The sequence below is a fragment of the Crocodylus porosus genome, unplaced genomic scaffold (assembly GCF_001723895.1).
Source record: "Crocodylus porosus isolate Cpor-Errol unplaced genomic scaffold, CroPor_comp1, whole genome shotgun sequence".
In the NCBI taxonomy this organism is placed as follows: domain Eukaryota; kingdom Metazoa; phylum Chordata; order Crocodylia; family Crocodylidae; genus Crocodylus; species Crocodylus porosus.
In genome coordinates this window covers 12,112,058-12,134,184 of record NW_017728922.1, presented here as the reverse complement: position 1 = coordinate 12,134,184, position 22,127 = coordinate 12,112,058, and the positions used below count along the sequence as shown (strand labels likewise).

At 44.1% G+C, this 22,127-nt stretch overlaps 1 long non-coding RNA gene across 1 annotated transcript in view; it reads left to right on the top strand.

The window, feature by feature from the left end:
- The first annotated feature begins 8,277 nt into the window (after positions 1 to 8,277).
- Positions 8,278 to 22,127, top strand: part of LOC109313222 — a 35,221-nt gene continuing 21,371 nt past the window's right edge. Inside the window, exon 1 of the long non-coding RNA XR_002101995.1 lies at positions 8,278 to 12,402. This is a non-coding gene — a long non-coding RNA (uncharacterized LOC109313222). The remainder of the gene's footprint in view (positions 12,403 to 22,127) is intronic.

The following is a 22,127-nucleotide window of genomic DNA, read 5'->3' as shown; positions in this document are numbered from 1 at the left end:
TCATTCTTTCTTTTTTGGAAATAATTTTCACCCTCTGTTCAATTTTTGTGGCCAATCAGAACATCCCAGAGTTGGTTTAAGACTCTGGGATTTACCAAGGAAATTCCAGCTTGTAACTGGCAATTTAAAATGCTTTACATTGAATTCTCAGTGCATGTTTTTTAACTGAAAAAGAGAGAGCAGGTTAAAATGCAGGGCATGGAGTGGGGGTTGGTAGTCCCAGAAAAGTATGCATCTAAGTGGAATAATGTAACTGGCATGATGCCAAGGGCTGGCATCACATGATGTCATTGTCTAATCCATTGATACAGGACATAGTGATCTCATGACTAACCTCCTCTACTGAAAGAAGTCCTGCTTCCACACCCACCCCACTTTTGCCTTTGGCTGTTGGGCTGCCACCTGCTTTCTCAATCCCACCACACAGCTGCTGGTTTAAAATAACAAATTAACACCCACTTTCAGAGGCCATTACCTACTAGGCATAACAAAGTATACCCATTAACTCAAGTCACTATATCAGCTAAGAGCCCAGGAAGAAAAGCAAAGCATAATGAGGTGGGTAGATTTGATTACCTACTGGGAAAAAAGCACATTGCTACTAGAGCTGTGTGTTGAGCTCTTTGCCAGTAATATTAAACTTTGGGTTATTGTATTGGAGTTTGCTACTAAAAAAGTCTAATGTAGCCCTTAATATAAAAACACTCCCTGATTATGCACTGGGCTGGGGAGTTCAATGTGAAGTCTCTGCCGAAGACAGAGAAAAGGGGTGACTTTGCTGCATCTAGAAAGTAGAAGAAAGCTCGTGCGTAGCTCTTCAGTTCCAGCTGAAGGAAGGATAGTGCTTTACATCTGTGGATCTTAAAATATCTTTGAAAGGTGGGTGAGTATTATCTGCAATTAAAAAGAAGAAGAAAACTGAGGTAGTGTTGGGCTGGTAATCAAATCAAAATCTTTTGACATTAAATCTTTTGACCTACTCTGACCACTGAAGTATACCTCTAAGTATTCACACATAGCAAGGAGTATTTATAGTCTTTTCAGGTGACAATTAACAGGATGTCTCTTGCTATGAAGAGGAGAAGTGAGAGCAAGAAGTGAGGCTGTTGTGGAACCTTCACCAAAGGCCAGATTCTGTTCCACTTGGGGATCTCATTTTCTATTAACTGTTTTTGAGGACTCAAGCAGGGTGGAGTAGGGTTATACTTAGGCAAAATAGAATCTATTTCTAAATGTTTCCAAACTTCTGGATGATTTGAGAACTTAAAACGAAAATGGCTTCTGGATTTTTTTACTTAAAAGGATCTAATTTTCTGACTCTGGCTCTGAGTTTCCTCACTCTCAAATGTATAATATACTTTTTTAGATATGATATTCCAGTAGCTTTTGCACACAGTTTTGGCTGGTTTTTAGTCATATAAGTAGTTCTGCTGAGATCAGTGAGAAAGTGAGTGTGGGTGTAAGATTTTTTTCAAGGTAAGGTCTAAGACCTGCTCAAATGCCCACTGACATCACTGGAAATCTTGAAACCCACCTCAGATTTGGCCCCTTATACTAATTCACTTTGTAATGCTGGCAGCCAACCAGTACCAATGATGTGTCTTGTGGTCCTCAGGTTTTTGAGATGTAGGCCTTCCTAGTGGCTGCAGTAAGAAGTGTATATATGATTATCAACTGTGAGTGTTTGCAGGGCCCATGGAACCCTTTAGAAAAATGGTGGTTGGTTTTTGCTTCTTTTGTATTGAATAGAACAAAGCAGAAAATGTGCTTCCAAAATTTGAATGTGGCCTTCAAATATTTTCACATAAATGTACATCCCCTGGACTGGAAGGTCTGGCAACCTGTGATGATAATGACAACCTTATTTTCAGAGTAGATATGCATCAGGGGGTTTTTTTGTTTTGTTTTTTTAATTATTAAATTAAATACATTTTTTTCCTTTTTTTAAAAAAAAAAAACAGACCCATTTGGAATGTTGATAACCTAAGGTTGTTATAATCTATTTAAGTAATTTTAAATTCATATAAAAAAATATCAAGCCACACATATTAGTTTCTAAGGTTCTAAAGAGAGTGAAACCATTCAGCTGGTAGAAGTATTGGCTTGGGACCTGGAACCAGATTTTCTTGATGCCAAACAAGTTTCTTCTGCAGGCACAGGGAGAGTTTTTCTTTGTTTCACTTCGTTCAATTATTACCAGGGATCCAGGTTTTCCACTTGCCCTGGTAAAATGTGGTAAAATGCAAATTCTCTCATTTTAAGGAGAAAAACCCGGATTTTCTCCTTTAAAGAAGAAAACACAGGAAACCGTGGGTTTTCCCTTGCAGGCTGGCAGAGTTCCAGTGGGAGTGGGAGGAGGGTGGTCAGGCTGGGATTGTGTGTGTATGCATTTACACATGAACATGGCCGCCAGGCAACCTGGAGAGCAGCTCCTATAGGTAAGTCGGCAGGGTGGAGATTGAGGCCCTCATAGTAACACCAACATTTATAGGTATTTAATTTTTTTTTTTTAAGTGATTAAGGCACTGGTAGGTTTCCAATTTGCTTTAATATTGTGTGTGTGTATATAGTTTTAATCGCAGAATAATGCAGATTTTGAGGGGGTTCAATCAGAGAATTTGCAAAAAATTTTTATCAGAGAATTTGCAGTTTTTAAACAAAGCAAACCAGGATCCCTGGTCATTACAGTTCAAGGACAAGTTCATTCAAAGCTGAGAAACTGATTGAGGGATGAAAAAGCAGGAAAGGTTACCTTCCTGTATTCTCTGAACATGGGATGTTAGAGGATAAAATATGTGTTCTAATTTCATAAAGAACATAATGACCAGAAGGAGTCACTTCAGTTTATTCAAAAAATGTTATACTGCTTTTGTCCATTGGTTAAACTAGTTTCAAATGCAAAACTGGTTTTGATAAACTTACTTTTTTGTACTGTATCCAACACATTACAAGTATTTTTATTTATTTAATTAAAAACAATTGTAAAGATGCTTTCTTTTACATTTTAAATTGAATTCTAAATTGTACCCAGATAGACCTTGATGTCAATAATGAATAAAAATGTAAATATCCTCTAGTAAAAAACAAAAGAATCATTCACCATTTTCTAAAATAATAAAATGCAAAAATTAAGAATATGAATAAACATACGCTCAGCTTTTGAACCCTTCATATAAACATGTATAAAACAAGCATATCTTTCCAGTTAAGAAGGAGGATAAATGAGTGTGTTTTAATAGCTACTAAACTATGATAATTAACCTTTTATATATGGATGCAAAACCAGATTACAATCAATGATTAATTTCATGTTTTCCTGTTTACTCATTTAAATCACTTTGGTTGTAATCAATTCTTGCTTTTCGCTTACTCGAATGGTGAAAGTACACTTTTCAGGTAGTTTACTGCTACCTGAAAGGTTTTGTCTAGGTCCATGATCTATATAATCCTGGGTCCCTTTATTACCTGAATACAATAGGATAGTAGTGATTCTCTTATAAGATGGTAGTGAGCCCTACTAATAACCAAATGGAAATAGTTTATTTCCTCTATGATGCTAACCTTCCCAGTCCTGCAGTCCAGATACACACCTCATAAATTGTGCTCTAAAGTTTTGGAGTTAGGATCTGTGGATTTGGACAGTATCTGCTGGAGTGTATATAATGAATTATCATAATAAGCAAAGAATAATAAACAATACTTTTGATCTCTGAGACCTGTGTCTGGATCAGGACTAAATGGTTACACATAATATATATATGCAATATATCTTTTTACACCAAGTAAATGTGTGTGTGTGTGTGTGTGTGTGTGTGTGTGTCTGTGTGTGTAGGTGTATGTATATGTGTGAAGTTAGGGTGTACATATGTTACACACACACACATAGAGGTTTTGTTTGATTAAGTAGGATCCAGTTCTAAAAATTGCTCGGTAGTCACCCACCAGTCAGTTGTGATCAACTGGTCAATTGCAGAGCCTCTGACAGTCTGTCGCAGTCTGGTGTGGGCTGAGTGCGCACATGTGCTCACTCCCCCCAGACTGAGATACAGAGCTGCACCTGCTCTGGGAGTGGTGCGACGTCATGGGCGTCCCACTGCTGGGCTGAGCCACGCCCCCTGCCTGCCCGGTGGTGGGACACATGTGGTGTTGCACCACTCCTGGAGCAGCTGGAGCAGGGCTTGGGATGCAAAGCTCAGAGCACAACAGCAGTGTGCTCCAATCTTCCCACCACTTGGACTGGCCAGGGCCCCACTCACCCCTGCTCTGCCTCCACCCCACTCTCTCCCTCATTGCAGGGGCCTCAGTCTGCCCACTGCCTCCCCTCCCTGCCAGCTGTTGTTGGGTGGGGGGAGGTGCCAGGTCCTGGCCCTGCCCTGCCCCCTGCTCCGTCCCTTCCATTATGGTGGTGCTCCGGTCCCCGTTGTCCTCTGCTTCCAAGGGGCAGGGGAGGGGGACGAGGCAAGTGGAGATGGTCCCCCACATGTCAGTCCCCACTGGCATAGTGGGGCTCTGCTGTCTGTCCCTGCTGTCTGTGTATGGCACTCTGATTGGGTGCTGAGACAGCCAGTCAGAGCACGAATAAAGCATTATGGGCAGACAGATAGACAGACTTAGGCTTTCATAATATTAGAATATGTATTCATATAATGTTCTGTGGAATTAATGCCTTGTCTGATCATATGGCCAGAGAAAGCTCATCTCTTCTCCAGGATACTGCTGTCACACTCAGATGCTCAGTCTGTCTCCGGGAGCAGCTGCCTACACATAACACCCTGGCCTTGACACCGCAGTGGGCAGCAGGGCTGCATAAGGCTTGCTTGGAAGGGCTGTGGCTTTTGATGGATGAAAGGGCAGAGAGAATTAAGTTTGTGCCTGACCTGTATGACAATCAGAGCACAGTCACCTGCTTTCCCATTCATCCAGGGTGACCCTCCCCAGAGTAGAAGGGAGGAAGGTTAAGCCCACTTTCATTTCTTCAGCAAAACCTCATCATTCATCTTCCTTTTCCCTTGGGCTATTATGTATTCATGTCTGCTTCAGTTCCCAGAGCACAACTTTAGCCTCAGAGGCCTTCCCATTTAGAGAGAAATAAAGAATACATAAATAGAGTCTTGTGCTCGGTGGATGAGAGATGTCATATGAAATACTCAGTGATGTCTTTGACTGTGCATCTGTACGTACCCAGTGGGGTTCCCAAACCAACAAAACCTGTCATTGGTTCTTTTTTGAGGATTTTAAATGTTGAAGTCCCTTGATAAAGGACTTTTCCAGACCAATGGGCCAATACCTGGCAATACTTCTTCAACAGCAGCAATGCTTTCTTAATGTCTAGTATAGATAGATTGCTTTACATCAGAGGATTCCTAAGATCTTTATAAACTTGAATTAATCTTCAGGATATTAACTAACCCTGAAGTATCAGGGCAACTTCTTTAGGTGCTGTTCTCTTCCAGATCATCTATATGTCCAGTTTTGTTCTCTGCCTAGCATTTTTGGTTACGTCGGTGCCCAACATGCCACTTAGACACAGATAATTTTTTAATTCCTGACCTTATAACCTTTACACGTAGATATGCACAAACTGGGTATACTCAGTCAGCTATGTGTTGGCTGCATATGTAATTAGACACACATGCACATTGCTTGTGGGTGCATAGTTGTGTTTAAGGCCCCTAAAATGTACCAAGCCAAAGCATATGATGTGAGGGACTTAGAGTTAGGTGCTTCCTATCTTTTCCCCCCAGTAATGGAGTAGTTAAGACTCTTGCTGACAAGCAGGGGGACCTGGATTCTAGGCTCCACTCACCTGAAAGTTGTTGGTCTAACTTCCCCATGTAACATAATGCCACGTAACAGGTATTATCCAGTCTGATTTCTGGCATTCATTTTGAAGTGCTCACCACCCCCACAGCTATGAAAGGGAGGTATGTCAAAAATATTTGGGGCCAGAAGAAAAAAAAGATAAGCCAAGTGATATGTGGCTCAGTAATTTGACTGTTGGCCCAGCAGGAAGTAAGCCCCCTGACTAGTCTAAGTTCTTACTCCCACCAACCCCAGAAGCTTCTCTCTGCACTGCCCTCCATCCAAGGAACTTGGCCAAATTCACCCAGGACATCACTGGCCGAAAATTTCCAAAGGGTTCCACAAATAAAAAAGGTTGAAAACCACTGCTCTAGGCCAGCCTACTGCCTGGGGTGTGGCTGCCAATATGCACGGATATACTTTAGGAGTCACAGGTGAGGACTAGTGGCTGGACTGGGTCCAGAGTCAACTAAACAGAAAAGGGCAGCCCTTTAGGTAAATAACCTGATTGTACTTTTCAGCCAGCCACCTTCCATAGAGCACGCATATCCACTCTCCCAGATATCCCTCCTGCAAAGGCTCTTAACCCCCATAAGACAGGAGGAGAAGGCTGAGTTTTATCCCTTGTCCTCAGCCATTCCCAACAGGCCTTATGCCAGATAAGCCTGATGCTGCCCTTACAGTGCTATTTAAATTAAGCTCCATGCGCCCAGGAAGTGATAAAATCATCAAGAGCCAGCCACAAGACTAGATTGTAGGTTCTCTCACTCTGAGGCCTTAGTTTAGCTATGATCTTCTCTAGCCCTTTTCTAGGGCCAGTGATCTCTTAGGTGTTTATGATAAGTTGCTCAGGCCCTGTAGGGAGGGGATGATGAAGGTGATATAAAGCATTTTTATTGTCCCACTGTCACCCAGTCACAATCACTCTTTGCACTTGGGAGCACAAATGAAGCTCTTTTCAGTGCAAGCAACGGTCTGTGCAAAGGGAGTGGGAGGTGAAGGCAATAAGGAGAAGTTGCCAGTGTCTTTTTCCCCCCTCCACATCTGCTAGTAAAATTAACCAGGCACATAGAAGTGCAGATGCTACACACTTGGAAGAAAAACCTGGATGCCCAGTTTGGAGCTGACCCTTAAAGGCACAGCATAGCCGTCAGTGCAATTCTACTGTACAGAAGGTCTTTATCAGCATTTGTTGTGTTACCTAATTTATAAACTGCTTCAGCTCTGGAAACATTCCTGCAGGAGCACTTTCCTAGAAAGCTCTCTCTGCTGCCTCTCCTGAGCTCTGACTACTGAAAACAATGTAACTCTGTCTTAAGAGAAAAGGTAACAATCCATTTATCAGGACTCCTCCTCCTCTGGTGTTGTCAGTGCTGCTGAGCCTAAAATTAGTTTTGTCATAGTTACCAGTTGTGTTTGGGTTTGCAGGCATGCATGTGTGTGTGTAACACAATACCTGTATGTAATCCATCTACCTGTCACATTGCCTTTCTTCCTCCAGCCTTGTAAGCAAGCAAATTATTGGAACATGTATGAACCTTGATCTCTGAAAGCTCTGGGGAGCAGATGTCTTGTATATTTCAATGCTACGCCCTCACAGATATGCAGAGCTCTGGATTTGTGGTCGCCATTGAGAAGTTGAAATGCTATTTCTGTTTTTCCCCTCCTTTTGGAAGGACTGTGGACAGGAGGTGCATGTGTGACTGTGTATGGCTGGGTGGACGGGCATGCAACTCTATGTATATTCATCCTAATTATAATTTTTACAAACAAAGAGTTGCTAAAAAAGTAAAGCAATGGGCTAATGAAGAAAAAATATCTATAATGGTGAGAGTTCCTCAAACTCAGTAAGTCATTGCTGTCCTCATTGCAACCCTATTCATATCCATTGCCACAACAAACCCTAGCTTTATCAGGAGACTAAAAGGAAGACCTACAAATCTAACATCTGGACCTAGCTGCTGCTGCGGCCCCCAACACCTCAGAGGGTACTGAAAGATCCTACACTTGGTACTGCATGTGCAGATGTCCCTTGTGCCCACCCAATTCCCCAGTAGGTTTGGGTCTGTGTGGGTGAGGAGCAAGAGGAGTGGAGTTTCATTACAGATTCTCCCCTCCTACACTCCTTAATATCACATCTACAATAATTTACCTATACTCATTTTTTTATTAGGTTGTGAAAGACACTTATTTAAAGCTGCTTTGCTTAGTAAATAAAAACTTCCTGCTAGGAGGTTCGTAGTTATTTACCAACACTGGAATGAAAGTATGAAAACAAACATGGGAATTAGAGGAGCCATTTTGTTTGTACAATGGTAAAGTTTCTTTATATATTAATAAGGGTAAGAATATCTCCAGTCCAGCTTCATGTCTTCTGCCTGCAAACAGATCTGGGTCAGAAACAGCAATGGCTATATTGCTGTTCTAGCCATTTCCTATCAGGCTGCTGAACTGAAGATGATGATTGTCATAAACTAGACAAATGGATGCTGCAGTTACCACTTGGCTTCTGATAGTGTCTAGCTGCAGAGCACAATGGTTCTCATGCTGTCACTTGCTCAGACTAGCATTTGTATTGCTGCGCATGGAAGAGATCCATGTCCCATGGATTCCTCCCCTCTAGCTATACAAAAACACCACATTGGTATTATGAGGCCTTTTTGAGTGATTTATACCAGCTGATGGAAAGAAGGTGACACAGTATGGAAGGAGGGTTATGGAAATGCACAACATGGTGTTTGCATTCTGTTTGAGAGGTAGCTAAAAATTTCCAGGCAGAAAATGCCGTTTTGGCTAAATTGAAACTTCTTTAGAACTGCGACAATTTCAACGACATTTTTATTGTAGAAACAGATTGAAAGAAGTAGTTCAATTTGTCACTCCAAATTGACTTTTCATTTAGAAATGTATTTTCTTTATAAATAATAAAGTCAAATGTAAAAAGATTTGAAACGGGAATAAAGCATTTCAAGTTTATCAAAACATTTAATTTAATTTCCTGGGAAGTTCTGAAATGCATGGATTTATTTTTCCCATTTCAGAACAAGGGAAAATTTTGAAATGATAACATTTCCTTACAGAACTGCCATTGTGAATTTCAACCCACTTATTCTGTTCCCATCTCTGTGACTTTGGGCAAATTTCTCTTCACTGTGCCTCATATTCCTAGTCCACACAGGAAGGATAGGTCTAATGATCTCCATAGGAACAGAAGATTGGAAAGGACCTCCTAGGCTTTTGAGTCTTGTCCTCTACTTTCTTAGGTACTCATTAACTGAAGGAATCTCTGAAATCACCATTTCAAACCCTCACCAACAGCCATTGCCTCTCAGAGAGATTATTCACTCATTGTTATTGCCTGCATAGCATAATGAGATGTTCAGCAAGAAGTTGCTGTAGTCAGGCAAAGTGTTGCTGTAGACAGACTATTAACCCCAGTGTCATTCTAGAGAGACCCTGTGGCTTCTCATGAAGTACTGAAGTCTCCCATTCTTCCTACAATCACCCATATTACCTCCTATGCAACATAGGACTCTAGTGAACAAGCAGGACAAGAAACTGTCTCTTTTGTTTATTTTACTAAGCTCAGCCACACTTGACAGTCTCCTCAGAGACTCATATCAGGCTAGCTAACCCTTCCAGCTGATGTGGGCCAGTCCTGTTCCATTTCCACAACATTAGAAGGAGCACTCACTTTCCAGCCTCCAAAAGTACAGTACTGCCAGCACCTGCCAATCCAGAGGCAGCAAGCTAGACTCAAGCAAATAATACATTTCCCTTAAAAAAAAAGGTCTTTAGGTTACAAGACTGTATTAGTGTATAAATATGCTGAAGACGCCAGCTGACCTAAACCTGGGGTAAAGCCAGCAGAAAAGGGGAACTCAGGTTTTGATCTCAGCAGGTAATTAATGTCATCAATGTCATCAAAATGCAAGATGCAAAAGGACGTTTCAATACAGAGGGTACCACGTAAGACAGGGAGCACAGGGGCCAGGTAGACTAGAAAGGCAAGCAGTGCCTATCGTGATACTACCCTGTTTGTGATGTAGTAACTTGGTTAAGAGACATTCTTTGCACCTCTTAAATTTGTACCTCTTGAAATACTTCCTGAGCACATATGGGGCAACACAGTCTTCCATTTCCTCAACAAACCACATAGAAGCTCTTGGTTCTGGACTTCTGGCAGCCTGTCTGAAATATATCTCTCTCAGTGTGGAAGAAAGCCTAGAATCTCTGAATGGGATCAGTGATCAGATTGTCCATTCTCAGCCATCACAGTCAGAAATACTGTTAGAACAGCCTTCTAGTTCATGGTTGGGAAAATATTCTGTACCAGTTTGGTCTGAGATTTGGTCCAAGCTGGTTATTATTGTGTCTGTAATGATTAGCCCAGCTGCAAGCTTTTACCCACTCTATGATTTTACCTTCCATTTATGGGACAGAATGAAAATGCTGTGAAACATAACATCTGATGTACTGTATCTGTGAAACATATTTACAAGAACAGATCAAATGGGGAAAAACTGAGTAACATTTTTATTCAATGAAAACCATATCAGAAATGATTCCTGACAAACAGTGTAGCTTATTGTCTGTTCTCATTTATAAACTTCTCCACACCAGCCATCTGATATCCATTATTACAATTACAAACAACCCATAGTAACTCTCCAGCTGGTCAGCTCTGTCCTAACAGAACTGCAGCCGTTCAAAGATGCCATATGGTACAAGAGTTTCTAAAGCGGGATTGTCAATCAGCCTTATTAATTTCTGAGTTCATTTCTTTTCCTTAGAGGGATATTTTTGTATAAGACAGAGACATTACTCTGGCCTTAATTTGGAATATGTGAGTTGACAGAATGATTGAAACATCTAAAGCTATAAAAGACACAACAGAAAGATGAAGGGCCTGAGTTCTAGAGATCAGGGCCCTACACAATGATGCATAAGCAGGCATACAGGTGTCTATTACTGTATGTATGACAGAGCATGCTATGAGAATTTTAAAAACCCAATAGACCTGGAACACTGGACATTAAGACCAGATGGGAAATTGCTAATGGACGTTTCCCTTCACTGCAAGTCACATTTGAGTTAAGTTTATTTTTTACAAACATTCTTGGGAAACCTCGGACAACAATATTAGAGGTGGAGTTATAGTTTTATCCAAATGTGCAAGCAGTTAGCTCTGAGGAAATACAAAATGTTAGCTGTACTGCAGTTCCTTTTAAATATTCAATTGAATATAGTAAAATTATTTATTTTTCTGAATCCTTTTCTCATGGGCTCTATCATTTTACATTTTTTTCCTCAGTCTGTTTACACACGTACAAACCAGAAGCACATGTTTTGCACAAAGGTAAGATAAAGCTTGAACTGCTATGAATTTGGAGGTAAGATCTGCTCCAGAAACTTCCAAAGTAAATCACACAGGAAAAAATTCCACTGTGTACTAATGTAGTGTGCCTACATTATGTTTGCACCTGTGTCAGCCTATCAGAGTTACATGGATGCACATTTCTTGAGTCTAGAAAAGTTCTTAATAAAAGCTACTCTTAGGTGCAGTTACTGCCTACAGGCTATCCCAAAGCCAGCAAATAAATCAGTGTGTGGCATAAAAGCATGGCATCTCCTTCTTCCTTTGGCACGGATTAAGTTTTCTTTTGCTTGAGTACTTTTGCATTAGTCTAAAATGCAAACAAATCAATTGGCAATTAAGAAGAAATGCTTTTCTTTGCCCACTGGGTACCTGAGGTAGAGGAATATTTTCCTTCTAAACTGGTGATAAGAGACAACTGTTTAGGATTAAAACTTGCCTATGCATTTCCTTCCTCTGATTGGTTCTATCAGTCAGGGGAAATTCAATAAAGGAAGGTGTAAGGAAGGGAGTGTATATAGGGTTCCTTTCTTTCCACGGCTAAGAGTATTTTCAGTGAACAAACAAGCAGGCTGAGTTTTGATACATGGCAGGTTGAGTTTATTCCTCTTTCTTGCAACACAGGACCAAGGAGATCACTTCACCCAAGGTGTGATTTCACTTAGAAAGATAACACTGTAAAAATAGCATTGTGGGTTTCTATAATCAGTGGAATAGGTTCAGTGATGTAACAAGCAGAATAGATCAAAAATAGAAAAAACAAAGAGCATGCAGATTTCAAAATGACTAGTAATTTGTGTTTTGTTGAGCTTCAGAAAGATTCTATTTTCATATTTTTTCAGAATTTTAAACAGTCTCTTTGTCAGTGCATGAAAGGAACTAACTCTTAAGTAATGAGGAAGATCTTTCTTTATGGCCAGTTTGAGAGTTAGCCATCACCATCAATGTATTTCTAAACCTGTCTGGATTATTTGTATTTATTATGAAAAACTTCTTTGTCAGATCTCTCAGTTGAATGCAAGGGCCCACGACAGAACAGATGAATACTGGAGGTAAATGCAGGGCACCACCAATGGCATCAACAGGAGAGATTTGGCTTCCTTGACCATGGGGCAGTATTCCAAGTAGGAGGATGGCTGGGAAGAAATAGGGCTCATCTAATGAAGAAGAAAAGCATCCTAGCACAACAACTCCACAGCCTAATGATGAGGGCTTTAAATTAGGTGAGAAAAGCACTCTGGTGAGTAAAAAGTGTTGGTTGAAGGGATGATATCTCATGGGGGAAATGCAATAGGCAAGGATTTTTGTGTGTGATACCTTTTATCAGGCCAACTGCCTAGCTGGGATAGACTAAGTCTCTTGAATATTTCCTGGACCATCATGACTACTTCACTTTAACACTACCAAAATGTGGGGAAAGATGGAAATTTACACAAGGGAAACAGGAGAGACAAAAAGGGAGTGTAATGGGACAACTTGCTAAACATCCAAAATGTCTATATACAAGTGCTGGGAAGAAAGTTTTACCACAAAATGGGTGCATCTACACATGTCCCTACAGCACCTTGGTTACTGCACTATGTATATGCTGGAATGGGATAAGGTATAGTAGTGGAATATAAGTTATTTAAGGGCAGGCAAGGAGAAAAAGAGGAGGTATTGCATTTCATAGACAGAATATAGATACTTTCCCTGAAGTTGTGGAAGAGGTGAGAAGCAGACTTGTTGAAGTCTCTGGGTGAAAAGAAAACGGGGGAAAAGAGATATAATGTTATGGTAGTAGTATAATATAGACCATCAAACCAGCTGGAAGAGGTGGATGAGGGTTTTTCTTTTGAGCAACTAAGAACATGCTGCAGTCTGAGGCACTCTCAAGACTGCAGCCTAAAACAGAGCTCTGGTCCCATTCAAATCTAGAACTGCCACCACTCTCAAGCATACAAGAAGCTGAGCTCTCCAATGCAGCAGTCCCTACAACATCCCTGAGCATTCTCAGTGGGAGCATTCTCAGTGTCTCAGCCTTGAGTTTACAGTGTGTGAGCAGGTGAAAAGGGCTTTGTTTCTGGCAGCAATCTTGAAAGTGGCTTAGTGACAGTGTGGATATGCCCTAGCAGACATCCAGTAAACAGTAACAACTGGTAATGTGGTTGTTCAATCAAGTGAGTATCCTCTGGAAAAACAATATGGCAGGAAACATGACAGTCTACCAACTTCTTGGAATATGTTGGAGATACTTGATAGCCAAAGGTAGAATAAATCAATATTTTAGATTTGATTCTGAGTAATAAGGGGGAACTGGTTGAAAAATGAAGGTGAAAGGTAATATGGATAAAAATTATCACAAAACAGGAGAGCTCCCTATTCTAAGGAAAATAGGGACTGAGAGCAGAATATTTTTTTTAAAAGGACTTAGATGATTTTAACAAGCGGTCTCTTGGGAAAATATTCTAAAGACACAAAGAGTGCAGGAGATGAGGCAGTTACTAAAAGAGACTTTATTAATAGCACAATGACAAGCTATTCCTGTTTCCAATGGGGGAAGAAACTATTCCATTGTTGTTTTTCCAATGGTGCCTTTACATGCAAGGCATAGAAAAATCCATTAGGGTCAGAGGCCAAAGCCCAGGACTCCATCCTCCCAGGACAAGATCCTTCTCACTGGGTGCATCTACACGTGAAATTAAGGCAAAGCAATAGACTCTGGAGCTGTTTGAGCCAGAGTAAACTGCTCCTGGGCACAGCATCTGCATGTGCACCTGGGACAGCAGCAATTTGAGCTGGGGCAGACCAGGCCTGGGATGGCCGGTGGTACAGGGGGTCTGCCTTGGGCTCCAGGTGGCAGCATCAGGCAGCAAAGGGGCTGGCTGGGGCATGAGGGTGCAGAATCTGTGGAGCCATGTGGCTAGACAGCACCCAGGAGTCTAGCCCATGCCCAGCCACTGTCTACACATGCATTTCAGTGCAGTTAATTACTCTGTTGTATGATACTACTGTCCCCGAGTTATGGCAGAGTTAATTAGTTTACTGCACCTTAATATAAGTACATGTGTAGATGATAATGCTTTACTGTAGAGCTAATTAATCTACTCTGCAGTAAAGTGCATGTTTAGATGCACCCACTGCCCACATCCAGATGAGCGTGGCCCTGCAGTATGTGGCACTGCAGACATGTATGCAGTACCACATACCGCACATTCAGATGTTCTCTGCACTGTAAGGTAGCAGTGTGTGGGTGGGATTTTGACCCTGGGAGATCCTGGGGTCAAAAACACCTGGACAATAAAAAACAAAGAGGGTGGTGCATGCAGGGACAGTAAATGCCACCCAAAATGAGCCTGGCTGGCTGGAGCCACACTCTGGCGGCAGGCCAGGCTCTAAGTGGAAGGATTGCCACTGCTGCAGCCCGAGAAGGCCCCCAGGACTCCAGGAAAGGCATCTGGGGCCAGCCCAGAGCTGGCCCAGCCTCCCTTACCCCACCCGGGGTAATCTGCTGTATGCCAGTGGGCACATGTCACAGGTGTTCCCCAGGAACAACTAGCAGCTGCACAAGGTGTGCCACTGCTTCTTGTCCCTGGGGAAACAAATGTCTAAGCTCATGTGGATGCAGCCACTGAATCACATTACCACTTTGGCTTTCTCTCTCCTGACCCCAACATGTTTTCATTTGACTGCCTATGGACCACTGTCAAGAGGGCTAGAGAGTATTCTGTGGCATGTCTAGTCCATGCACTGGTGGTTACAGTATGATGCTGGGAAGCAAGTGATGTAGCTTCAAATCCTCTCTGGGTGATAATTGTCTAGAACCTGTATCTCCTGCTTCCAGGGTAATTGCCCCAACCAGCAGGCTATTGAGCTAAGACACAGGAGGACTGCCTTTTTCCATTTTTCTTCCAGAAGGTCTGCACCTGTCTGGGTGATTCTATCCTGCCATGAATAGAAATAGAATCCAAACTGTGTGTATGTGCCAAAAATTGCAGTTATTTGGCTACATAAATCACTTAGTGTGTAAAGAGTGAAACAGGATTTAGCCCTATCTTCTGGCACTCACAAAGGATGGAGGAAAGGTGGAGGAGGAGGATACTGTAAAGGGAAAGAGAAGGGCAAATTTAGCACATTTCTTTAAAATTTGGAAACTGGAGAGCCCTGGGAGTTACAGACGAGAGACAAGTGGTTGGCCATCTTAGTCTTAAGTCAGGCAGAAGGCAGGGTAGGTTTACACCTTATAGACTGACTTAATCAGAGACGCACACATGTTTGTAAGCAGCAGCTGCACTTACAAAAGTTTTTGCATCTCTGATTTAGTTAATTCAGTGATTCTTAACCAGGGTGTCACAGCACCTTGTGGTGCCATGAGATCCTTTCAAGGGTGTTGCAGGGTACAGTATATAGCAGGGGCAGGCAAAATACGGCTCATGGGATGGATCCAGCCCACCAGGCCATTCTATCCAGCCCACAGAGCCCCTAAACAATTTAGTTAATATTTATTCACCCCTGGCTCCCCATCAAAGCTGACGGGAGCCAGGGACAGTGGGGCAGACTTGAGAAGCCCAGTCCCACCCACCCCCAGCCAGTTCCCTGCTTTCCTGTGCCCGCCCTGCTCCAGCACCACCTGGCTGTGGCTCCCAGCTGCATTGCTGAACCACAGAGCATGGGACTGCACTGGTAGCAGGAGGGAGGGGTGTGAGAGAGAGAGAGAGAGAGAGAGTATGCATGTGTGTGTGCACGCGTGCATGTGCGTATGTCTGCAGGCACAGGGGCAGAGTGTATGTGTGTGTGTGTTCATAGGGTGAGTCCCACACACACACCCCACCATACACATGCACCTACACCCCTTTGCACTGCCATATACAAACCCCAGGCACCCTTCCCCTGTACCCACTCATACCCACACACATCCCCACAGCTCCCACGAACCTATACTCACCCCCACAATATATAAGAGTAAGACTTCATTTTAAGCTATTGTGCAGTCACCTCTGTGTACATAACATACCACATGTAAATTAGGACAAAAATATTTTTTTAAATCATGAATGTTGTAGATGTTTGATTTTTAGAATATAATTTGGTATTTTTCTGATTCTGAGATGGCAAAACCCATTGCTGAAAGGAGTACTTCTGGAGGCAAGGTGAGGGACTTCTGGTGGCAAAGGTCAGGGGTTGGGGGGTGGGACTTCCAGTCACAAGATGGTGATCAGTGTGGGGCACCTGTCAAGGGGTGGAGCTACCCATGTGGCCCTTGACAGCTTACCAAAACTCGGTAAGCAGCCCTCTGCCCAAAATAATTGCCCGCCCCTGGTATACAATATAATATTAATACTATAAATCTGCAAATTATGTTTGCACACCTAAAAGAAAAGGAATTCATAATGTTAAACCATTCTGACCTGTTGTGGTCTTTCTGTAGTGGCATGAAGGAATTCATAAATTTACTTGACCCTGTAACATTAAATTTCCCATGTGCTTGCCAGGTCTTTCTGTCTGCTGCCAATCTGAGCTTTACAAACACTGGGTTTGTCTACATGTGCTATTAATGCTCAGCAATATACTCTGGCATGATTGTCTTACTTCACTGGAGTTCATTTGCTTCTGAATGATATGTCTTCATGTCCACACAGGACCACAGCATGTTGAGCAGAGTAAGAGCAGCCCTGGCTGACAGGGAGCCTAGGGGGTCAGCCTGCCAGCGCAAGGCTGCTCTGCCCCAGTTCAATGTACTGTGGAGGGGCTGGCTGGTGCACGAGGGTGCTTCAGTGCAGGACTAGCCAGCAGGCAATCCCCACACTGAAGCACCCTAATGCCCCAGCCAGTCCTGTCAGTGTCTATGTGTGCGTTGTTTCACAACAAAGAACTCCGCCACAGGATAGTACATGTGGGCACTTATCCACATAGCATTTTCCTGTTTCCACGTGACAAAAATCGCCATTTCACTAGTTTAACTGTGTCCGACAATCCATGTTTTCACCTTGTTTTTTCATGTTAGTCATTTTGTATTGTGGTAAATGAAACCACCTCAACATGTTTTATTTTTAGCTTGGCAATTTGTGCCAAGAGGATTATTTTTATCGTATTATGTTTTCAACGTGTATCTGACAGATGGGCAAAAATGGCATTTTCTGTCTTGCAATGATGTCACCACCAGGTGCCACTTGGGTTCACTCAGAAATCCACAGAATTTCTGTTGCAATGTGGCTACAAGACACCAGGTGTGATTCTCACAAATCCTTACTGGTCATTTAGTTCAAGTTTCAGGTTAATTAAAATTGCTTTATTTTCCTACTCCAAAACAATTGTTCCTGGTGTTCATATGCCCTTCCAAAAGCTGGCAATGACCATTTTCCCAGTTGCTGCTTTTCAGAGCTGGAAAGCCACTCCCAGATCCCCAATTTTTTTCCTGCTCCTCACATGCCCTGCTTCCAAAGGGTGGCTGACCCTGCACCTCTGGGGTGGGCTGGCTGGCCCTGCCATGAATTTCAGGGCTCTCCTTTTCCTTCCCACCCCTGGGGACAGGCAATGCCCATTTTTCCAATTGCCACTTCTCAGAGCTGGAAAGCCTCTCCTAGCACCCCAACTTTCCCCCTGCTCCTCACATGCTCTGCTTCTCTGCCCCAACCCAAAGCATGGATGACTCCGCACCCCTGAAGCGCTTGTGTTCTTTCACATCACAGCCGGGCCATGCATGCCCACAGCACTGGGGAGGGCTGTATTTCTTCCACTCTTCACATTTATTTATTTTGAGCAAGCACACAAAAAACTGTATAGTACAGAGCAAAAAATGTTAAAAACATAATTTTACTTACGAACCATAAATCAATACTTCAATCAATGAAAATGACAAATGCAGAAAGAAAGAAAAAAATTTGTTTTGACTTTTTATAAAGGTTTCTTAAGGGGAAAAGGGGATAACAACTCAACAAAGTAATAAAACACTGCCCATGCAGAGGCCTAGGTACAACACACAGAGCCCAGGGCTTTGGCCTGCAAACCCTGCCCTCATAGTCAAAAAACAAAAATATCCAGTGCAACATCAGCCTGCTGAGACCCCTGCCAGTACCCCAGGAAAGGGGCTAGCAGTATCACACCGCAAGGACTAAATGGCCACCCTCGACACTGCAGAGCACCTCCTGAATTGTCCAACATGCCTGGAAGGCGGGCAGTGTTTGCTGGAGGACAGTGTGCCCAAACTTCAACAACAGGTGTGCCCGCACCAAAACCTGGAAGACCCTCAGGGCATCATCTGAGCCAGCCCCAGCAAGCCAGTTCCTGTGGCTCTTGAGGGTGGTCATCTTACCCTGGCTGAGTAAGAAGTTGGCCAGGCAGATGACACCCCCATTGGCCGCCTGGTATAGGAAGGAAAAGAAATAGGTGGCCTCTGAGAGGTCCAAACCTAGCACCTCAAGCAAAGCACTGAGGGCAGCAAATAGCTGTGACAGCCGAGGGCATCCAAGGAAGGCATGGTTAAGAACCTCCTCCACTCTCCCCAGACATAAGGGACAGGCTGCTGACACAGCCGGGTCCATGCGGCAGACGAGAGTGCTGGTGGCCAGTATCCCAAGTAGCAACCACCAGTGGAGGTCACCAGTCTTTTTGGAGATAGGGGGCTTATAAAGCATACGCCACATGGGGTGTGCTGGCATGAGCACCAGTATTGCTATGTGCCTCCACCACACTGTGTTGAAACAAGTGGCAAGGACATGGGCATGGTGGACCTGAATCACCCACATACAGGGCCTTCTGGGGAACCGCATTGAAGCGGATCCCAGTACCAGTGTCAGGAGACATGGGGAGAGCCAGTAAGGTGGCAGACCTACCATGAAGGTTACTATCCACAACCAGGACAATGGGCAGTGGTGGAAAGGGCTCACCCAGGACATCCCCGGCAGGGAGGGCTTTCTGTGTTCAGAGGTGCTCCTCCAGGGCAGCTGCCATATCCTTCGGGAGAATGGCCTGCATGTCCCTTAGGAAGTGAGCAGCACAGCAGACTAAGCACTTGCCCAAGCAGGTGGCCAGAGCCTCAGCTGACAACCAATCGGACTGGGTCATATTGAGGAGGTGCCCCAGCTGGATGGTATGTGACTGGATGAGGGAGTCAACAAGGCTACTAGAGGTGAGACTTGGCATACTGTGCTACAGGGCTGGGTTATGGACCAGGGGCTTCTGCAGTAACTGTGGAAACTGCAGATGCCTAGCTTGGGGCAGAAGGCAAAAGGTAGCTTGCCATGACCGCACCATGCTTCGATAGGAGGGCAGGAGGACGCCCCAGTCTAGGAAGATGGAGTCTAGAAGGAACATCTTCTGGTTGAAATTGAGGCCCCCCACCCAGTGCAAAAACAAATTAGTGAGCTGCCACCAGGGGAGGGGGTCCTCACAGTAGAGGAGTCTTTGGAGGGTCTGTAGGTGGAAGGCTGCCACCCTGCCCACCAGGTCAACCAACCCCTCACCCCCCTCAGCCACCGGCAAATAAAGAACGGCTCAGGGGAGCCAGTGACGCCCATCCCAAAAGAAGTCCACAAGCAGTTGGGAAAGTCAAGGGGGAGGGGGTTGACCCAGGGACCGAGAAGGAGGGTGTCGCTCTTGGTCCAGTTCACACATGCAGAAGAGGCATGCTCATAGGCTTGTTGACAGTTAACCAAAAATTGGATGTCATCCTGGGTGCTAATGAGGACAGTCATGTCGTCTGCATATGCTGTCCACCTGAAAGACAGGCAGCCTGCTGAACCAGAGGCAGATGGAAGGGTTAGTTCAGCCAGGCACTGCCATAGTGTGTGGAGTAGGGGCTTGATGGACAAGGAGGACAGCATTCCTGACAGAGGGCAGCCCTGGTGGATGCCCCTGTAGGCCAGGAACAGGGTACAAAGCATGCCATTCACCTTCAGGAGGTTCAAAATGTCTCAATCCAGGACCCGGAGGGCAGAGGTGAAGACGAGTCTGAAGCTAAGGGCCTCAAGGTTCCAAAAGAAGAGTCCATGACCGACCCAGTTGAAAGCTTTCTCCAAGGAGACAAGCCCAATATTGAGACTTAAAAGGTCTACAGCCATCAGCAGGTCTCGAAGCAGGAACAGATTGTCCTGAATGATCCTGCCCGGCACGCAGTAGGTCTGCTCAGGGCCGATGATGGAAGTCATAACAGTGTGCAGTCGCTTAGCCAAAGCCTTGGCCAGGATCTTGTAATTGTCCCCTTTCTTAGGTAGCAGAGTGATAACCACTTGGCAACAGCTGGTTGGCACTGTCTGTTCCATGAGACTGTCATGAAAGACACACAGGATGCAGGGGCCGAGGAGAGGCCAGAAGGTCTTATAAAACTCAGCAGACAAGCCATCAATGCCAAGGGCTTTCACTGAGGTGAGGTCCCCAAAGGCAGCCATGAGTTCCTCCAAAGACAGTTCTCATTCAAGATGGTCAACATCTGATGAACAAAACCTAGGTAGGCTGTCATGTAAGCACCTACCAGACTCTAGGCAAATTGGTTCAGCTGCAAATAGTTCCTAGTAGAAGCTGATGGCATGGCGTTGGATGTCAACAGAATCTGTGAGCGTCTGGCCATCTGGGGTCTTAAGATGGTCAATGACCTTCTGTGCAACTCGTCGTTTCTCAAGGCTTAAGAAGCAAGTTGGGGCATCAGTCTCTGCCAGCTCTTGGCAGCAGGCGTGGACCCTCACACCCGGGCTGTACTATCTGTCAGCTCCCACAGATGTTTCTTGCGGTGCTTAAGACTCTCGAGCAGCCCCACATCATGCAGGGCCACCTCAAGCTGCGCCACATCCTCCAACTCCTGAATACAGCGGCAAAGCTCACTTGTTGACAACTGTGTGTACTGCTGACAGAACTCTAATCTGTACCTCTCTCACATCCCACCACTGCTTCCAGAAGGAGAAGGTGGCTCTTGCAGCCTCCCATGCGGCAGCTGAAAAGTATGTTTGTGTGGTTAATGTGCTTGCTGAAGGCTCTATAAAGATTAGCCCAAGTGTTTTTCTGTATTTGTTTAGATATTAAGCTATAAGTTGTTGCTAAAAGCCTACTGATGGTTTAAAATGTAGTGAGGCCTTGTATAAAGTAAGGCCTAGTAAATTTAGCAAAGCCAGAAGTAGTAAGGCCCTGTGGTGCAGTTAAAATTACCTTATCAAAGGAATGCAAGGTTTGTACTGCTATTGGTCAGTCTATGGACAGTTGAAGAAAAAGGAATCTAAGTGGTCGTATGTTATCAGTATCCTTCAGAAGCTATAAATTAGCTGAAATATTTGGAAACCATTCAGAAGGAAAATGCAGCTCTGTGAAAGGAATTAGTTAGCTGTTGCCTGGTTCAGTGAGCCCGTGGACCTCGAGGAGCCCAAAAACTGCATTCCAGGGTTCTTTTCAGCACCTCTCAGGCAGCATTGTTCGGGGACGCCTGACCTCACTGAACTTTGTGGAAAGAGAATCTTGCTGTGTATCAGGCATCAGAGGGACTGACGATAAGTTGCCAACATGAATTGCTTTTCTCTGTCATCATTTGTCTTGTTACTACGCGTAGTTGTGTTTTTCTTAAGTCAATAGATCTTTCTTACCTTTCTACCCCCGACCACACTCTCAATCTAAGCCCTCTGCAGACAGCTAAGACACTCCCATATCTGCCAAAGGTGAGCAAAGCAGTTACAGCAGTGAGTGTCCTGAAAGAGGCACCAGGAGGGCACCTGGGAATGTGTCCTGCCAGGAAGACTCAGTCCACCAGTCTGTGATCTGTCAGTGTTGAATCCCTGCTGATGATACTAAGATGTGGGGGGATGTGGGCATGCTAGAAGGAAGGAATAGGCTACATTTGGACCTAGACAGGTTACCGGGGTGGGCGGATGAGAATAGGATGGGATTCAACACTGACAAGTGCAAGGTGTTGCACCTGGGGAGGAAGAACCAGCACCGTACCTACAGGCTGGGGAACTCCCTTCTCATCAATGCAGATGCAGAAAAGGAT